The sequence below is a fragment of the Lissotriton vulgaris genome, chromosome 6, assembly GCF_964263255.1.
Source record: "Lissotriton vulgaris chromosome 6, aLisVul1.2, whole genome shotgun sequence".
Lineage (NCBI taxonomy): Eukaryota > Metazoa > Chordata > Amphibia > Caudata > Salamandridae > Lissotriton > Lissotriton vulgaris.
This window is the reverse complement of record NC_141694.1, coordinates 716,456,176-716,475,664: the sequence shown is the minus strand read 5'-3', so window position 1 is coordinate 716,475,664 and position 19,489 is coordinate 716,456,176.

Below are 19,489 nucleotides of genomic sequence, written 5' to 3'. Positions count from 1 at the left end.
ATAAGGTACTTGGGTGATTTATTTTATAATGATCAAATGGTTTCATTTCAGGATCTAATGAATAATTTCTCTGTGGGAAGAAATGATTTTTTTAAATTTCTTCAACTCCGTAGCTTTCTGCAGAATCATCCTTTAATTCCTCCAGTTAAAACTCCATTGTTAGAGTTTTGCAAAAAAAAACCCCGTATAGGAGTTACTTATTTAAGTTTAATGCAGGAATATGGGGATGACTTAGGTCAATGTCAGTTGAAATGAGCTAACAGCTTAGGTATACCAGATGTTGATACTTTATTATCGATTAAAATGGCTGCAGAGTGTCTTATAACCGGAATGATGAAATCCCAACATTTTATGTGTATCCATAATCTTTATTACACTCCAAGTAAAATTGTTAAATGGAGCACGACGGCAGGTACGACCTGCAGTCGGTGTGGGTTATATGCAGCCGATGAATTACACATTTTTTTTTTGTTCTAAACTTTCAATGCTGTACCAACATATTGAAACCTTCTTATCTATTATTTTGAAATGTGAGATTAAGATAACTCCCGAATTATTACTACTTGGTATAGACCATACTGTTACTAGGCCCAGACCAATTTCCTACTTTCTCTTTCTTTGTATGGCTGCAGCCAGATCATTTATTACTAAGGAATGGATTAGCCCCGATCCCCCCACGTTTTTTATGTGGCGGGAATAATTATTATTTATGTACAACATAGAATCTGCTATATATAAGTTAAAGGGGGTTAAAAAAAGAACCATGGGGGAAAAAATTTGGGCACCAATTGCCGAGTGGATCTAATCTAATTTGTTTTATTTTTTGACTTATTCTTCTTTCTTTCCTGTATTTTGTCAAAAACTGTTACATATTTTTAGAACATATTGTGTTATTTTGTCTATTATGTTTTGCTGTATTTCCTTGCAATAAATCAATAAAACTTAAAAAAAAAAAAATCTGCGATAAAAGTGAACACTGCATTATAAGTAAACTTTATTCCGCATTATATTAAAGGAAGGCTGCAATACGGCGCATTGTTGTTTTTCTGACATAATTTCCACAGCCTACTGAATACCCCTCCCAACATGAGTGAAGCCCCGGGGCTGCGGGGCCCCAGAGGGCCCCCGCTATTATTTATTAAGAAATGCCCCTGGGACCTAGCCCACCCAGGGGCCTCATTAAAATAAAACGTGGGAACCTGCGACCCCAGCACGAAGTGAAGGAGAAGAAAAAAGTACCCTCGAATAAATTTCAACTACATTGATAATTCAAAATTACAGTAGAACAAAGAAAATCCTTTCAGAGATAAGACTCAACATGTAGAGGGAGCAGCTGTGTCCATGGTATCCAACTTATGAGCTTGTATAAACTTTTTAATTTCAGCTGGATCGTCAAATGTGGTGGTATGATTTTGATAAGTCACTTAAAAGAAGCAAGTATGTAAAAGCCAATATTGAGCACACAAATTCATAAAGAAGGTCGAAGACTTAGAAATTCTTTCCTTCTGGTGGCTGCAGCATTGGAGACATCTTGCGACATGATAATCCTTTTACCTGACCAAGTAATTTGTTATTTAGACTTAAAGGCAGTAAGGGCCTTCCATAAATCAGTAAATTCTAAGAATAGAATGATAACTTCCCGTGGTTTAACAAAAGACCCAGAAGAAGAAAGGCGAGGACCAAACCTGTGATCTCTCTGAAAATTGAACGAAATTGTAGATCCTAAGCTTTGGGAGAAAGGAGGTGAAAAAGGAAACAGGATCATTGCCTTCTATTGCTTCAAGAAGACCGTAAATATGAAGATTATTCTTCCTATTCCTGTTTTCCTAATCCTCTGTAGGTTTTTTAAGTGAAGAACTTCCTTTTCCAAACGTTGAATTTTATTTGTTTCATTGTGTAGATCCACAATCTATTGTTCCTCCACAGTAACACGATTTTGCATTAAAGTCCATTTATCATTCAGGTAATGAAAACGTTTTAGTCTCCTCAACAAAGGGCCGCAATGCACATATTTCCTCCAACAATAGCTCCATAGAGATAGGCGATGGAGATGAAGACTTTTCAATTGAAGGAGGCTTATTTGAAGATGGTAATATGGATAAAGAAAGAGGATCAGTGGAATTAGCTATTTCATCAGAAGAAATTGATTTATCCATCTTAACAATAGAACTTGTACTCAAAGTGGGAGCAATTTGGAATTTAGGCGTAAAAAAAAACATTGGCTTTTTCAATCTTCCCATATAGAATAGTAAATCAACCAGACAATACACTTGGAAGAGAGTGTAGCTCAAAGCAGAAAGAAATGTATAATATTGCCTGAAAGAACAATTATTCTAAGTGCTACCATCATATGATATGCACTGTTATCTGCATGAGGAAGTTATACAGTGTTAAAGACAGTCTAATTACTACAGGCGCATAGTATTAGAGTGACAAAAATTATTATACGCCTCGCAAAGTCATATTATTCTCATACTATTTAGTTGAATGAAGGTTTCAAAGCTCCAGGAGAATGCAGCATGTTTGAGCAAGTATATTCAGAGTACGTTTTTAGTTAAACTCACCTGAGAACATAACTCAGTAACTACTGCATCCGAGAAGAATCCAAAATGGCAGCCACGACTGTGGAAACAGCCTCAATGACAAAAACAGACACAAGAAAACACCGCTTCTCAAGAATAAACAGCTTCAAGGCATCCTGGCACCTTCCGCCGGCTCTTCAATGACCAAGCCTCCAATAAAAAGAGCTTCAAAGAAGCTAAAAAGCATCAGTAAGTCTGTGCCATGTAAGAGCCCTACCTTTAGGCGGCCATCTTAGGTGACGCCAAAGCCACGGCCTCCAACTATCCCAGTCACAATCAATAAATGTCCCAGAGAGTAAAGCTCGATTCTGGCCTTCTGCCATTGTCTAGATTTTTTGGTAAGTCGCGTCTTTCAGATCACTAGTCAAATATCACCGTCACCACTTCCTGAAACTCCCTCTAACATGTGATATTCCACACCTGTTTGATTGATTGCTTGATTGTATTTTGACATGTTTATCTCCTTTATTCTTAATACGGAACTTAGTGTGGTGAGCATGCTATTAAAATAAATACAGTTAAATGACACGTCATTCACAGCTCCATACCAATTTTCCTTCACTTCTGCAATGTTCCAACACCTTCCAGGGAACCCTGCCGCAGTTGACGATGCGTATGATTGTCCTTTCAAAGAGTGCAACAGAGAGTACCAGTCTGCCTCCCTTGTGCTTCAGGACACCAGTTCCGCTAGGTGGTACACTGGAGCACATACTGGAAACAACAAATGTACTACAAACACACTCTGCTTGCCCTAAACACCCAAGTGGTATTATTTACTGTACAGTCCAGGAAGGCATGTGGCAAACCATACATGAGGGCCAATGTATACTACTATACTCTGTGCATTCCAGAAGAGTGCACATACATTGAAAATATTCATATCCATATAGCTGGCATCGAGAGGCACCTCAACAACAGATACAGCAATATAAAAATAACTCTAGCATTGACGTGCTTTTGGCCTCTGCCCTTTTGTTTAATATGGAAGCCCTGATATTCTGGCGTGGTGGTGGAGCAGAGATTATGCATTGCTGTACACTATAATGACATGAATCACCTGGTAGCCGCTTCGAACCTAATTGATGGCCTTGTGCATTATGGGTGTATTCGTAAGTGCAGCATTCTGGGAAGCCTCTCAAACATGCCAGGCATTTGGAGGAGCCTTGCCTCCTTGTGTGTCTTAAATAAAACTTGTCTAAATGAATTTGCATCACAGCTCTTTACATCTTTACTTTGGAATGTGTTTCCTATGAAAGTGATACATAATTCTGGCAGTCAATGAAAGTCAGATATAATTAGCTGAGTTAATGAACGGTCATTCAAATAATAAGCACGCAAAGTTTGGTTGTTTAACAATCAAGTCGTATTTTGGGTTGCATTTTAATGGAGTGATTCATTTGCAATCATGATTTCCATCAACAAGGCTGGGGTAAGAGTAAGATTGTGCTGATCTCCCTGAACCAGCATGAAAATTCATCAGTCATTAGATCCTATGTTTTTTCTCAAAAATGTCTGCCAAATACGTCTGCCTCTTCTTTTTGACTTGGAAAAGGATGCAAAACAGTGATGGATGGAATGCTTGATTTAATCTCACTCACTGGTAATCAATTGGGCCGCAATCCAATTCATAGGTATTTTGCGTACTGTGCCACCTCAGTTAGGAGACAGTCAATTGCAAATAAGTCTCAACCCTGCTCCAATAGGAACAGTCCAGCCCAGACTGACAAGCCAGGTCCTCCCTGAACCAGAACACAAATAGCCCAGGAAAAGAAAGCACTGTTATGATTTTAGATTTAAACATTCAGGCACATACAAAGAGGAGGCTACATGAGATGGTTTTACAACATTTCTCTGTCTTTACTACTCTTTGAGATACTGAATACAGTTCTCTCATGCACGAACTCCAACCAGATCTGCCTGGAGTTTAACCAGCATAGGTCACACTTTTACTGCTAACCGGCATGTCCATATTTGCAAACATCGCTTGTTAAAATGATTCCCTATATAATCTGTTTGCTTCAAAAGATGATTCTGGGCCCACTACCAGTGGTGGCATTTTTACAGAACGCAATGCCAACCGTACTAAATTCCCTTGGGTGGTAAAACTGTGAGGAAAGTGTGATGGCATCAGCAGGTCTCCTGATGCAAATACCATGAAGCTCATGTCAATGGAAGTGAAAAGCCTTTGGTTTGAATGTCCGGAATCCTATGAAAAATCTACTTTTCTTAAACCAGAAATTATGTTAATGGAACCCTTTTGATTAAATTATTTAGACTTCTTGTATGCGAAGGATATCCAGAAATCTCTAGCTGTAATAACATTCTCTAGAAACATCACAGAACAATATTCAGACACAATCTGTCCAAATGATATCTCTTATTAAGTGCCAGATCACCAGTTAAATTAAATAAGCACATGTGAGGACAAAAGGTCTGCGACGGGGCGATAGGCAGAAACAAGTGAAGGTAATATTATTGCCCAAATTAGAAATATTCATGTCCTGAATAGATCATGGTACAAAATCTACTTGTAATAATAGCCAGTAGTGGTAACTAAGGGTGTCATAACGATGGCGGTGAAAACACCACCGGCAGATTCCCGGTGGCGGTTTCACTGCCTTCGCCACTCACTCCTTCGCTCGCAATATAATGATGGCGGGCAGTGTGCCGGCGGACGCAAAGTCTGCTCGGCACGGGTCCGCCACACGCAATCGTTCCGATTGCCTGGTGGACCCGACCAGCATCCATAAACTGGTGGCAGTGCCTAGCAGGCACCGCCCACCAGATTAGGATGCTGCAACCTGCAAGCCTTTGAATGGCGGCTGGCGGTTCCGCCGCCATTCAAATGTTGGCAGAGATTGGCTATGGGGGCCCGTTGTGGGTCCCTTTTGTGCAGGGGCACTTTTGTTTTGTGCTTAGGAACACCCCACCATTTCCCTGCACCAGATGGCAGGCACCACGTGGTTCCTGCCACGTAGTGCAGGGAAAAACAAAACATGCACTTTTAACATTGGGGGAGGTGCTGCAGCCAGCAGCACCCGCCGCAATGTTAAAACAGCATTTTGCGGCAGCCATGGTGGCGGTCGCATTGTAATTAGTAGTGCGGGACCGCCGCCATATAGAAACATGGTCCCTATCCCCGGGACGATGGCGGACAGACTAAAGTCTGGCCGCCATCATGATGTCCCCCTAAGTTAAAACACAGCTATGGGTTTTTTTGTTCTATGGAAAAGAAGTGGAATAACTTGTGGTAATAAGATTATTGTATGGTAATTTCCCGTTTTCGTGTTCTTCACCAAGCCTCTTCCTGGCGGCAATAAGCGAAGATATTGCCATTATTACTATTTTTTTGGCCATTTGTGGTGACTATCTGCTGGTAGACAAATTGAACACAGAAATAACCTGGAAAGTTGAAATAGACTACTGATTCTTTGTGGAAAAACTAGGAGGAAAGGCGGTCGTATTTACATGAAACATCAAGGTGCTGGGTGAGGTTAGCGTTACCCAGTCGCTACTGTTCATGCTATGGAAGATCATCTGACCTCTGTCTCACCTTCAGCAGGCTAGATGCCCAGATCTCAGTTAAATTGGGATTGACAGTGCTGATGAGCATTCACTCATCCTCATTCTCTGGTGGAAGGTCTGGCCATCAATTACTGTACTCACCAAAATAAAAAGAGCTTTAGCCTACAGTAAAAAATGTGTTGGTTCAGTAAGCCAGGAACGCAATATCTGGATGTCAAATTGTGATGTCGTGAATTTGATGGTATTAATATTACCATTGTAGAGCGCACAGCTACACAGCAGGTTTCCCGGCGCTAAGCATAGGTAGAGAGGACGGATTAGAAATGACAATAGCCACGTTTTAAGGTTCTTTCGAAATAGCAGCAGAGAAGTACACACCCACATGCATCAACCTATTTAGGAAGTGCAAACGGTGCGAATCGGTAAATTCGGCCGTTTGCTCTTCCTAAATAAGTTTTTGGGATAAATCATGCATTTTTGAGAAATTTAGCGATTTCCATAAATGCGATTGCTTTTGAGGAATCGCAAATTTGCAATTCCTTAAAAGCAATGCATGATTGTTTTTATAATTGTCAATTAGGAATTAGGAGGTGCAAATTACCACGAGGTTGAACCTCGTGGTAATTTGCGAAAAGTTTTGAAAATGCTGAAAAATGCTTTTTTTACACTTTCATGTTTCAGACACACATGTCCTCGGGACATGTGTGTGTGAAACATGCACTTCAAATTAAATTTCTGGGGTGCAGGGGGGGGTCCTTTGGACCCCCCTCTGCACCCTTAGAATGCATTAACAAATTGCAATTTTCCAAAAGAAAATCGCAAATTGTTAAAGCCTTCCCATTGATCCCTATGGGCCTTTTGGCCCATAGGAAACAATGGGAATTGCGAATTCGCACTTTAGAATTCGCATAATATTTGCGATTCGGTAAAAATTGCGATTTTTACCGAATCGCAAATAATTTGCGAAAATATACATGCATCCCATTTTGCGAATTCCAAACTGCGATTCGCTATTTTTCGCAATTTGGACTTGGCAAAAGGCCGGGATGATGCATGTGGCCGCATGTTTCTTGAGGATTTGTGAAGGCTATTCCAAAGTTTTGGGCCTAGAAATGCAAAGGAGTGGCCTCCCGTGCGTGCCAGACGGATTCTAGGCACTTGGCATAAAACCTGATTCTCAGCATCCAGCTAGGCTGTTACGGGGTGATCAGATCCTGGATATAACGGGGGGCCTAGTCCAACATTGTAGTGACTATCTTGGAGGTTATCCAATCCAGCAGGCAGATTTGTGTGTAAATTATCTATTTTAAATCATAGGAATCCTGTCGGATTTACAAAACCTCCAAAGGGGTGCAATTTGGGTGACATAATAAAGTGGCTCAATCCCTGGTGGTCCTTCCTGGCTTGTGGAGCAGAGATTATGCAGTGATGCACATGGCAATGGCGTTCTTCAATCGGGATATGCTTTGAACCTAATTGATGGCCTTCTGCTTTTTGGGTGTGCACGGAAGTGTTGCATTCTGGGAAGCCTTTCTAATCTGCAAGCCTGCGAAGGGTGTATTCCTCTGATGTGGGTTATAGGAAGCTATCATTTGCACGGAAGGCCATGGGCATTGACTGTCCTGAAATACAACTCGTAAAATTAGTTTGCATCACATATCGCTCTTTAAATCTGTAGTTTGATATGCATTTTCTATAATGGTGTCATATGTTTCTGACAGTCTAATGAAAGTCAGATGTAATCAGTTGAGTTAATGAAGTGTTATTTACATAATAGGTGCACACAGCTTGGATATTTAACATCCGAGTCCTATTTGCGGATGCACTGTAGTGGAGTGATTAATGTGCAGCAGTGAGTGCCATCAACAAGCCTTAATTAAGACCAGAGCCATTGGAATTATGTGGCAGGTGAGGACCTAATTATGCAGCAGGGGTGACTAAGGTCTGAGGCAAAAAAAGGCAAATTATGCAACTTCATGTGGAACATTCCGTGATGGTACTACTTTCTAATTTTGAGGTTTTTTCACCTGTTAAGGCTTTCTGGCAAAGGTTTCACCTCAGGATTACCAGTTTAACATCCAAAATACAGCAATAAGCAACTGAAAGATGACAAACCAACCTCTGCATATGACATTCCACTATGTGGCAGCGTGGATCACAGCGATTTTAGTAACTTTTTATCTGTTTGACCTAGAATTTTTTTGTGTTCAAATCTGCAGATTATGCAGCAGATGATGGATTATGTGGCAAATGCAGCCAAAAAAATGCAGTGGCCACAGAATCGCAAAATTCTGGTGGCCCTGATTAAGACTGAGCCTATGCTAATCCTTCAGAACACTCGCATAATAATCCATCAATCATTACCTTTTTTCCCCTGGTTAAGGATTAATTGCAGTGATTTAAGGTGTTCACATTCAGGTGCATGGAGAGAGAGGGCTTCTTGAGATGGTTTTTACAAGATCTCACTGTCTGTACCGCCCTTTGAGATACCGAATTAAGGGGCACATGCATCAACCTATTTAGGAAGTGCAAACGGTGCGAATCGGTAAATTCGGCCGTTTGCACTTCCTAAATACGTTTTTGGGATGCATGAAACAAATTTTCAAAATGTGCTTTTTTTTGCATTTCCTAAAAATGCGAATGCATTTAAGGAATCGCATTTGTGCGATTCCTTAAATGCAATGCATCAATTTTTTTAAAAATGCGAATTTTGAAATAGGAAGTGCAAATTAACACGAGGTTGACCCTCGTGTTAATTTGCGAAATTCTTTAAAAAAGCACAAAAATGCATTTTGGAAAGTGTCATGTTACAGACACACATGTCCTTAGGACATGTGTGTGTGAAACATGCACTTTAAAATACATTTCAGGGGTGCAGGGGGGGGTCCTTTGGACCCCCCTCTGCACCCTTGCAATGCATCAACAAATTGCGAATTCCAAAAAATAGAAATGCAAAACGGGATTGATTCCTATGGGCCTCTAGACCCATAGGAATCAATGTAATGCCATTCCTCAATTGCGATTCGCAATTAAGGAATCGCAAATTCCGAAAATTAAGAAATCCTAAAAAAATGTAGGATTTCTTGATGCATAGGATTTTGCGATTCCTAAATTGCGATTCCTTAATTTTCGCAATTTAGGAAATGCAAAATCCTACAATGATGCATGTGCCCCACAGTTCTCTCATACAAAATCTCTAAATAAGCATGCCTGAAAATCAACCTTAATAATTCACATTCTCTCTGCTAACTGACATTTCATTCCATCCTATATTCGCACACACTTCTTGTGAACATAGTAGCCTATATTTTCTGTTTGCTTGAAGCAATCACAGTGATACCTGCCTTTGAATTCAGGCTATTGTCAGTGGTGGTATTTTTAGAGAATGCAATACCAACTTTACTAAAGTCTGTGGCAAAATTGTGAGGAAAGTGTGATGCCATCATCAAGTCCCATGGTGCAAAAGCTCGTGCAAATGGTCTTCAAAAACCTTGAGTTTGAATGGCAAGACGTTTATGAAAAACTAGCATTCCTTAAAGCAGACAATGTGTTGATAGAACCATTTTGTTGAAATCAATAAGGCTCCTTGAGTGTGAAGGATATCTGGAAACCTCTTAGGGTGATAACATGCACAAGAAGCATCATGCAATATTAATTAGATACCATTCGTCCAAATTAAATCTCTTATTAATCTATGTACGTACCCAGTTCAACAAAATAAGCAAATGGGAGGACACAAGTTCTGCACTGCGGTGACAGGCAGGAGTAAGTGAAGGCAATATTATGGTGCAAAATCCACTGGTAATGGCCAGTAGTTGTAAATAAGGTACTAGCCAACTATGAATTTATTTGCTCATGAAAAAATGTAGAATGGTTAATTCATGAATATTCCATGTTTAATCGGTTCCCTACCACTAGTGATGAGATTACTATTGTTATTATTTTCATGGCCAATTGTGCTGGTCATCTTCTGATGCACAAATCTAACACAGAAATACTAAGGACATTTGAAATGGATAGCTCATTCTCTGCAGAAGACTAGAAGGAAAGATGATCATAGTGACATAAAATATCAAGTTGCTAGGGACTGAGAGTGTTCATAACATTCATTTACATTTATTCTTGATGGGAAGTCTGACCATCAGTAACTGAACTCACCAAAACAAGGAGGCCTTTAGCATTTTTTATTAAACTTTTTATTTGATTTTCATCACTATGATTGATGCAGCATCATCAAGTAGAAGGATTTCATATGTAAAAACGGTGTACAGACAAAATATCGACTCCAAAATATCGACTGGACATAATATCGAGTTTTAAATATAGACTGGACAAAATATCGACTGGACATAATATCGACTACAAAAATATTGTTTTTCAGGTAAGTGAAGTAATATCGACTGTATAAAATATAGATAGCAAAAATATCGAATTTTTAATAATATATAATATTTTATAGTGTATTTTTATGTAATAATATGTGTGAAAAGTGTGTCTTAATGTTATAAAATATTTTATTAAATGAATTTTGTTTTTATAATAATTGCGTAATGTAATTCTGTAGCGGGTTGTGGGTTTATAGGGGAATAGGGTGGGAAGTAATTTAATAATAATTAATTAATTAATATATGTTTGTTAATATTTTTAATTAATAATTAATTGATAATTAATTAATATTAATTAGTTAATTAATTAATATAATGTTGAACATATTTTGTATTAGTAATTAATTGGTAATTAATTAATTGTAATTAGTTAATTACATTAATTAGAGTAAATTTTTAATATATATAATTTTGTGTTATTTTTAAGTAATTAATTTGGAAAAAATAATATTAATTATTAAAATAATTACAGCTAATGTGCTAATATATTTACTTTATTGTTATTGTTAATTAATAATTAATTGGTAATTAAATAATATTGATACATTTTGGGTAAAGGAGCATTTTTAGGGTTCAGGGTCAGTTTTCAGTTTTAGGGTAAAGGGGTATTTTTGGGGTTCAGGGTCAGTTTTCAGTTTTTGGGTAAAGGGGCATTTTTAGGGTTCAGGGTCAGTTTTCAGTTTTAGGGTAAAGGGGTATTTTTAGGGTTCAGGGTCAGTTTTCAGTTCATGGGTAAAGGGGTATTTTTAGGGTTCAGGGTCAGTTTTCAGTTCATGGGTAAAGGGCTATTTTTAGGGTTCAGGGTCAGTTTTCAGTTCTTGGGTAAAGGGGTATTTTTAGGGTTCAGGGTCAGTTTTCAGTTTTTGGGTAAAGGGGCATTTTTAGGGTTCAGGGTCAGTTTTCAGTTTTTGGGTAAAGGGGTATTTTTAGGGTTCAGGGTCAGTTTTGGGTTTTTGGGTAAAGGGGTATTTTTAGGGTTCAGGGTCAACAAATAAGATTGTAAAAAATTATTTTTATTATTTTCATTTATTATTTAATTATTATAATTTAATTTAAGTATTTTTAAGTATATTTTAGTAATTAAAATTTAATATTAATTTAATTTAACACTGTTTTTAATAAAGTCGATATTTTTTACATCTATATTATTGTTAACAATATTTTGTACTCGATATTTTTGTACTTACCTGTTTGTAGATACAAACTCGATATTTTGACTGTCGATATTTTGTCCACGATATTTTGGCAAGTCGATATTTTGTCCCTCGATATTATTTCAGTGATCCTGTAAAAACATGTTGTGGTTTTCATATTAGTGGTATCATTGGTGTGCCGGGTGTTATGCTACAATCGAGCATCATGGTGATGTGGATGCTGTATTATGTAGATCATCCTCTATTGTGTGCATATTCCTGTCTAATTGTGATAACCTTACATATGAATGTGTATGATTGGTGCGAGATATGTGGGGGGATTAACTCGTATTGAAGTGGGTAATCGAGTATGAACTGGGGGTCCCCCGAAAGAAAGGTAGATGAGAAGGATGGTGTAGATGGTGGGAATGGGCAGGTGGGTGTGATGTTAGTGTGTTTGGGTTGTTAGGGAAACGGGTGTAGCCTGTGCATCCTTCATCAGGATATCAATAAAGGCTATTTGGAGTGGTTCACCAACTAGACTCTGTGTATGGTTCCAGTGAGGGAGGGAACTATGTGCGGGTGTAAGGGGGGAGGTGTCAGTTGGCATTCGAGATGCATGTGGTGACAGCGAGGAAGGCGTGGTGTTTGTGGTGATGTTTTTAAAATCATGGAGGAGTACTGCCCATTGCATGGAGATGTGTCGTTTGTGTATTCTCTGGTTATCTCTGTATCGAAGTGCGTCTTCTTCGGACGCTCCCCATTTGCTGACCGCCCCTATCCAGGCTACTAACGGGGGTCCTGATGGTGCTCGCCAGTGTATGGTGATCCTGTGTTTTGCTAATAGAAGGGTCAGGGATGCAAATCGTGTCTCGACTTTGTCGGGTTTACAATGTTGAACTATACAAAGTGCACAGGTGTCCCATGTATCTATGTTGGTGAGTCCTGTTGTTTTTCGTATTGTGTTATGGATTGTGCTCCAGTACGGTTGTAACGTAGGGCAGCTCCAGAACATGTGGAGGAATGTTGCATTGGGGGTTTGGCATCGGGGGCAAGCGAACTGTGAGTTTGGGTAAAAAGGTTGGAGGCATTCAGGTGTTAAATATGCTCGTTTTAGCATGTATAATATTATATATTTTATATCGAGCATTGCGAGATACCACTTTAGGGAACTCTCATGGCTGCTCCCATGTAAGGAGCCTTTAGTATATAGTAAAATAGGTTTCTGCCCGATAAACCAGGAACTAAACATTTGGATGTCAAACTGTGAAGCCATGAATGTGCTGATAGTGACTATCCTGGTGTATCCCTTTCATTTGGCAGATTGTGTAAATTATCAATTATAAATCATTGAAAGGCCTGTCTGATTTACAAAAGTTGGAGAAGGGTGTAATTTGGGTGAGATGATAAACTAGATCAAGTGATTGTTGACTGTGCTGGATACAATAAAGAATTAAAATATTGTTCTTCAGACATCATTAGATGTCAGCGCACTCAATTAAAACATGTTAGCAATCTCTTCTCATTAAGTTACACAAATTTAAACATACAGAGAACCCCTGCATTCTGATATAATGTAGTCACTAATATTAAATCTGTTTAATATAATTTATATTAATTGTGACTAATTATGGCATGTACTTATTATACTGTGCCTTTTTCATGAATTGATTCTTACACATGAAATCTGTATTTCACACTTGTATGACATTAAATCCTCAAAGCTAATAACAAATAAAAGATTAATGGTGTCACTGGCTGGACAAAACTACAGCTGCACAACATGAACCTTTGGGGACAAATATTTCCCTTCAGCTCTTTAAGTGATTGCAGTTTGTCACCCGCGGAACAAAGCACTCATGGAAATCTACTAATACACATTTCTGAAAAGTATGCACCCTTTGGAATTTGTTGCAAATTGACTAGGGTTTGTTTAAAAAATTGTCTTGAGAACGCTGCTCAAGAAGCAATACTAAATGTACAGTGGCTACAAACTATTGGAAGAAAAAGGCCAGCAAAGAATTGAATTGCTTTTTTATTATTATTTAATATTATTCTTACATTTAAGTATTGCAGTCAGCTTAGCTTTGCAATACTTTTCTCAATAGATCATCCCAAATGCAATGCCTATATCAAATCTATGTTTAAAGCACATGAACTACTTTAATTGAATGACGTTTCCACCACACTTACTTTTTCCACATTTGTCATTGTGTTTTAATTGTCTCATCTCCAATTAAGCTCTTACTTTTTGGGTGTCCCAAGCCTTGAGTCAGTGTGCTGACACACTATATGTCTACATTCTAATTAATTCACCCTGCTACAGTGATTCACCAGGTAATTTAGAATAATTATAACCTTTTTTAATACAGCACATCATACTGCAGTTGAGCAGTTCAAATGCACTGTAAGTAACAGTTGTTACTATTTCTCATGTTAATTGTTCCCAATTTACAAACCTTTGAAAGGATGGCTGGATGATTCAGCCCTCCCAGTATTAAACTCATGACCTCAAGATCACTACATTTCCAGTGGAAAGGTTCAGCTCATTGAGCAATCTGCCAGCAACTGCTGGTCAATGAACTCCACAATGACAGAAATACATATGCCCGTTTCATCAAATTGTTATCAAATAATAAGATCTGGTTCAAGGAAATATGAAAGTTCATATCACTGCCCATTCTAGTCAAAGTTTAACCGGAAACGTTGGCATATTTTTGATTTCAGTGCTCAAAAAAGCATTAGGGTTTGATGTCAACATTCACTCCTTCAATAGATGGCAATTCCTTTATGTGTGATCCTAAAGTTCAAACCCTGTTTTGTGTATTGATTTGGCTGCACGTGAAAATTGCCCTAAGATGTGGAACTCGGTCTAGCTAACCATATGCATCTGTGTATATGTATTCTAGAACACACACCCTTGCTGCCTGGCACAGAGTTTTATCAATTGTTTTTCCTTTGAAAATATACATATATTTTACTAAGTTTTACAGTTGTAATTGAGGTAAACAGTACCGTTTAACTATTCATTCTGTATCACTCTCATTATTTATCCCCAATGTATTGACTTTTATGTGTGATATATTTTAATGACATTCAATGCAAACAAACCAGTTAACTTTCAAACTCGACCCAGTTTCCCTCCCCCATTGCAGATCCCTGCTATAAGCTAAGGAGTAACTTAATGATATTCTAGCATATAGCCGGAGTGCTTTCCCAACTATGCTATCTCCCACCCTGTTGCTCAAGGAGTTAATTGTGCTCGGGCAGTCCGAGTTAGCTTGGGGTCCCTCCCCATCCAAGTTCTGTTGCGCTGGGCTCATCTGAGGAGACGGTCCCGCTGGAGTGGATTCTCCTGATACAGGTTCTGGGTCTTTTGCATTATCCACAAATGCTTCCCAGAACCTAGCTCTCTAATGATCCAATCCCCCGATGGGCATTTCTAAGGATGGTCATCACCTCTCATCCCACCGATTTTTCCAATTCTCTTTTCCATATTGAGATTCGAAGTCCCACAGGGGTCTTCCAATGTCGTGCTATTGAGTATCAGGGCCAGGTCTTGAAATCTGCTAGTGTCCCATGTTTTAGAGTTGTTGGGGAATAGTCCTAAGAGACAGTGCACTGGAGCACAGTGAACTAAGTGCTCTATAATCGTACCAATTGTGTTAGTGTTTTCATTCCAGTAATTCTTTAACCCCGGTCATGTCCAGAGCATATGGAAAAATTCTGCCCCCTCTTCTCCGCATCTTGGGGATTCCGCATCCTCCCTGTGGAAAAATGTTTTATTTTGTCCTTGGGTGAGGTATGCCCTGTGTAGTATAAAGAAATTCATTAATTAGGGACGGGCATTCCTTCAGATCTTAAGGGTCCCGATCAGTATATTTCCCCACTGGCCGCTACAACCCGTACGTGTAATAAGAAATGACGGTGGGGGAGGTCAACTCCCTCTCAAAAGTCTTCGAATTGGATGAGCACCCTGTCTCTATATAGGTCTCCCAGTCGTGATGCCCCACTTGTATCCAGTCTCCAAGGCCCTCCCATTATCCCCCATCTGGTAGCATTCGTAATATTGTTATGGGGAAGTCAGGTGAGTAGGGGACCCGTGTTTGCATATTTTGGAGGCAGCGTCTCCGACAACGCCGTATCACTTGTACATCGTATGTGTCATCTAGCAGAGCTCTGCATACTCTCATCAACAACTTCAATAGTACATGCAAGTCTAGTGTAAACAGACCTGCTTCGTGTACCTACGATTGCTGATCTACCAGCCAGCGGGCTACCCACTGTAGTTGGGCAGCCAGGTATTATCTCTCGAAGTCAGGGACTGCAAAGCCCCGCTCTGCAGTCAAACGCTACATTGTTTTCAGCACTACCCGTCTACAGCCCGTGCCCCACAGGAAATTTGATACTAATAAATGCAAGTCAGTATGCCACATTGGGGGTATCCATATTGAAAGCAGTGAAAAATACAGTAATCGCGGTAGTGCCACCCTTTTTAAAAGCGCCACTCTTCCTGTTAATGAAAGTGGAAGGCTTTTCCAAAACTCCATGCTGGTCCTCAAAGATTGCACGGCTGCCCCCAGGTTGCCCTCAAAAATGCCAGGGTGGAAGTGGTACATTTTTACCCCTAGGTATTCCAGGCAATTCGGTTCCGATTCAAGGCTTCAGCGGGACAAGTCTGTACTTTTGCCAGTTAAATTTTAATCCTGACATTTACCCAAATTCCGCCATCAGTGCCTTAGCACCAGGTAAGTCTTCTCCTATGTTCCCCTGCACACAGCACTATGCGAAGTACACTGTTCCAAGGTGTATCCCAATACTTTGACACCGTCTGGGCTAGCCAGTTATTGTAAATCTGCCCCTATACATTTAGCCAACGAGGGAGCACTTACTGATTAGACAGTAGAAAGTACTCCAGTTGAGTAGAGGTATTGCACAAAACTGTGGCATCTTCGTGGACAAACACGCAGGGCGGGATTCATTCTGCCCCCTGTTAGACTCGTTTTTTGTGCCCTTCTGCCCGCTGTTAGACTCGTTTTTCCCTTGTTTTTCTGCCCTTCTGCCCTCTGTTAGACTCGTTTTTCCCTTGTTTTTCTGCCCTTCTGCCCCCTGTTAGACTCGTTTTTTGTGCCCTTCTGCCCTCTGTTAGACTCATTTTTCCCTTGTTTTTCTGCCCTTCTGCCCTCTTTTAGACTTGTTTTCTGTGCCCTTCTGCCATCTGTTATTCCCTTGTTTTTCTGCCCTTCTGCCCTCTGTTAGACTTGTTTTTTGTGCCCTTCTGCCCTCTGTTAGAATCGTTTTTGTGCCTTTTTGCCCCCTGTTAGACTCGTTTTTTGTGCTCCTCTGCCCTCTGTTAGACTCGTTTTTCCCTTGTTTTTCTGCCCTTCTGTCCTCTGTTAGACTGGTTTTTTGTGCCCTTCTGCCCACTGTTAGACTCGTTTTTCCCTTGTTTTTCTGCCCTTCTGCCCTTTGTTAGACTGCTTTTTGTGCCTTTCTGTATCACCACATTATCACTCAGCACCACCACATTATCACTCAGCACCACCACAGCACCACTCAGCACCACAACAGCATCACTCAGCACCACCACATTATCACTCAGCACCACTCAGCACCACCACAGAATCGCTCAGCACCACCACAGCATCACTCAGCACCACCACAGCACCACTCAGCACCACCACAGCATCACTCAGCACCACAACAGCACCACTCAGCACCACCCCAGCACCACTCAGCGCCACCACAGCATCACTCAGCGCCACCACAGCATCACTTAGCGCCACCACATTATCACTCAGCACCACCACAGCACCACTCAGCACCACCACAGCATCACTCAGCAGCACCACATCATCACTCAGCACCACCACAGCACCACTCAGAACCACCACAGCACCACTCAGCACCACCACAGCATCACTCAGCACCACCACAGCATCACTCAGCACCACCACAGCACCACTCAGCACCACCCCAGCATCGCTCAGCACCATCCCAGTATCACTCAGCACCACCACGGCACCACTCAGCAACACCACAGCACCACTCAGCACCACCACAGCACCACTCAGCGCCACCCTAGCATCAATCTGCGCAACCATTCAACAACAACTGGTTCAAATATGTTCTCTCAATGTTTCAAGCTTTATTACAAATGTCACAAAAAGATGTTAATATTTCACTTCTGTTCTTGGATTTTCGTCACAATAAAATACACTGAACATAATCTTCACAAAAGTTATTTACAAAAGTTTAAAATATTGTCATTATAAATTAAAATCACTTTTATTTAAGTATTAATTATTTAAAAAAATTAAAAGCCATTGTAATTTGTAATATCAATACATCTAAGTCACGTAAATACAAAACATGTTGCATTACAAATGCTATAGGTGTCACATTTGCGTAAGTTATAACTATTGGCATTGTAAATGACAAAGCTATTAATTTAGCTATTTTCAAAATCAACATATAAATTAAAAAAATTGTCATTTACGAGACCAATAGCTCAAACTTTCCTAATGCTAGACCTATTGCATTGCAAATGCTTGTTTTTATATCTGTCAGTGCTTCCTGTTGAGGTTTAAGTTTCGTAACAGGCGCCTCATTGCCTACTTGTAACTATTCTCTGACCCTGCTTCAAGGGTCAGAGCAGGGTCAGAGAATAGTTGCAAGTAGGCAACAAGGCGCCAGGAAGCACTTACAGGCTTACAGCAGCAGGTGCCCAAGTTGAAGTTAATTTCTTTGTAACCCTTTTGTAAAAGGTTACAAAAAATTAGCTTCAACTTTTGCACCTGTTGCTGTAACCCTGTAAGTGCTTGGCTGAAAATTTGTCCCGCTGATTCGCGGATTTTACCGCGATTTCGCTAGATTCGCGGATCGCGAAATTGCGGAAAATCCGCAAATTCCGCGAGCGGAACGAATTTTCAGCCCATGCTTAGCCCTGAGAGCAGCTAATTTTAAAAGGATGGCCTTCTTGTCACGGTGGCTGGCTTATTATACTCCGAAAAAAGCCAAATAAATGTCATCCGGAAGTGGATAATAAATGCTTTTGATGTCTCTCCCATGGCGAGGGAGACTGGCTGCATATATGTTTCACATGCCCGAAGCTTGAAGCCTTTTGGAAAAACATTTTTTTAGCAATAAGCCAGTTAATTAAAAAAAACAAGCATTTGCAATGCAATAGGTCTCGCATTAGGAAAGTTTGAGGTATTGGTATTGTAAATGACAAATTTTTTATTTATGTGTTGGTTTTGAAAATAGCGAAATTAATAGCTTAGTCATTTACAATGCCAACAGTTTTAACTTTCGCAAATGTGACACCTATTGCATTTGTAATACAATATGTGTTGTATTAATGTAACTTAGATGTATTGACATTACAAATAACAATGTTTTTTTTTATAATTAATACTTAAATAAAAGTTATTGTAATTTATAATGGCAATAGCTTAAACTTTTGTAAATAACTTTTGTGAAGATTATGTTCAGTGTATTTTATTGTGACGAAAATCCAAGAACAGAAGTGAAATATTAATATCTTTTTGTGACATTTGTAATAAAGCTTGAAACATTGGGAGAATATATTTGAACCAGTTGTTGTTGAATGGTTGCACAGATTGATGCTGTGGTGGTGCTGAGTGATGTTGTGGTGGCGACGAGTGATGCTGTAGCGTTCATTGATGCTGTGGTAGCGCATAGTGATGTTGTGGTGCCCCTGAGTGATGCTGTGGTGGTGCTCATTGATGTCGTGGTGATGCGATAGATAGATAGAGTGAGTGTGATAGATAGAGTGAGGGCGATAGATAGATAGAGTGAGGGCGATAGATAGATAGATAGAGGGAGGGCGATAGATAGATAG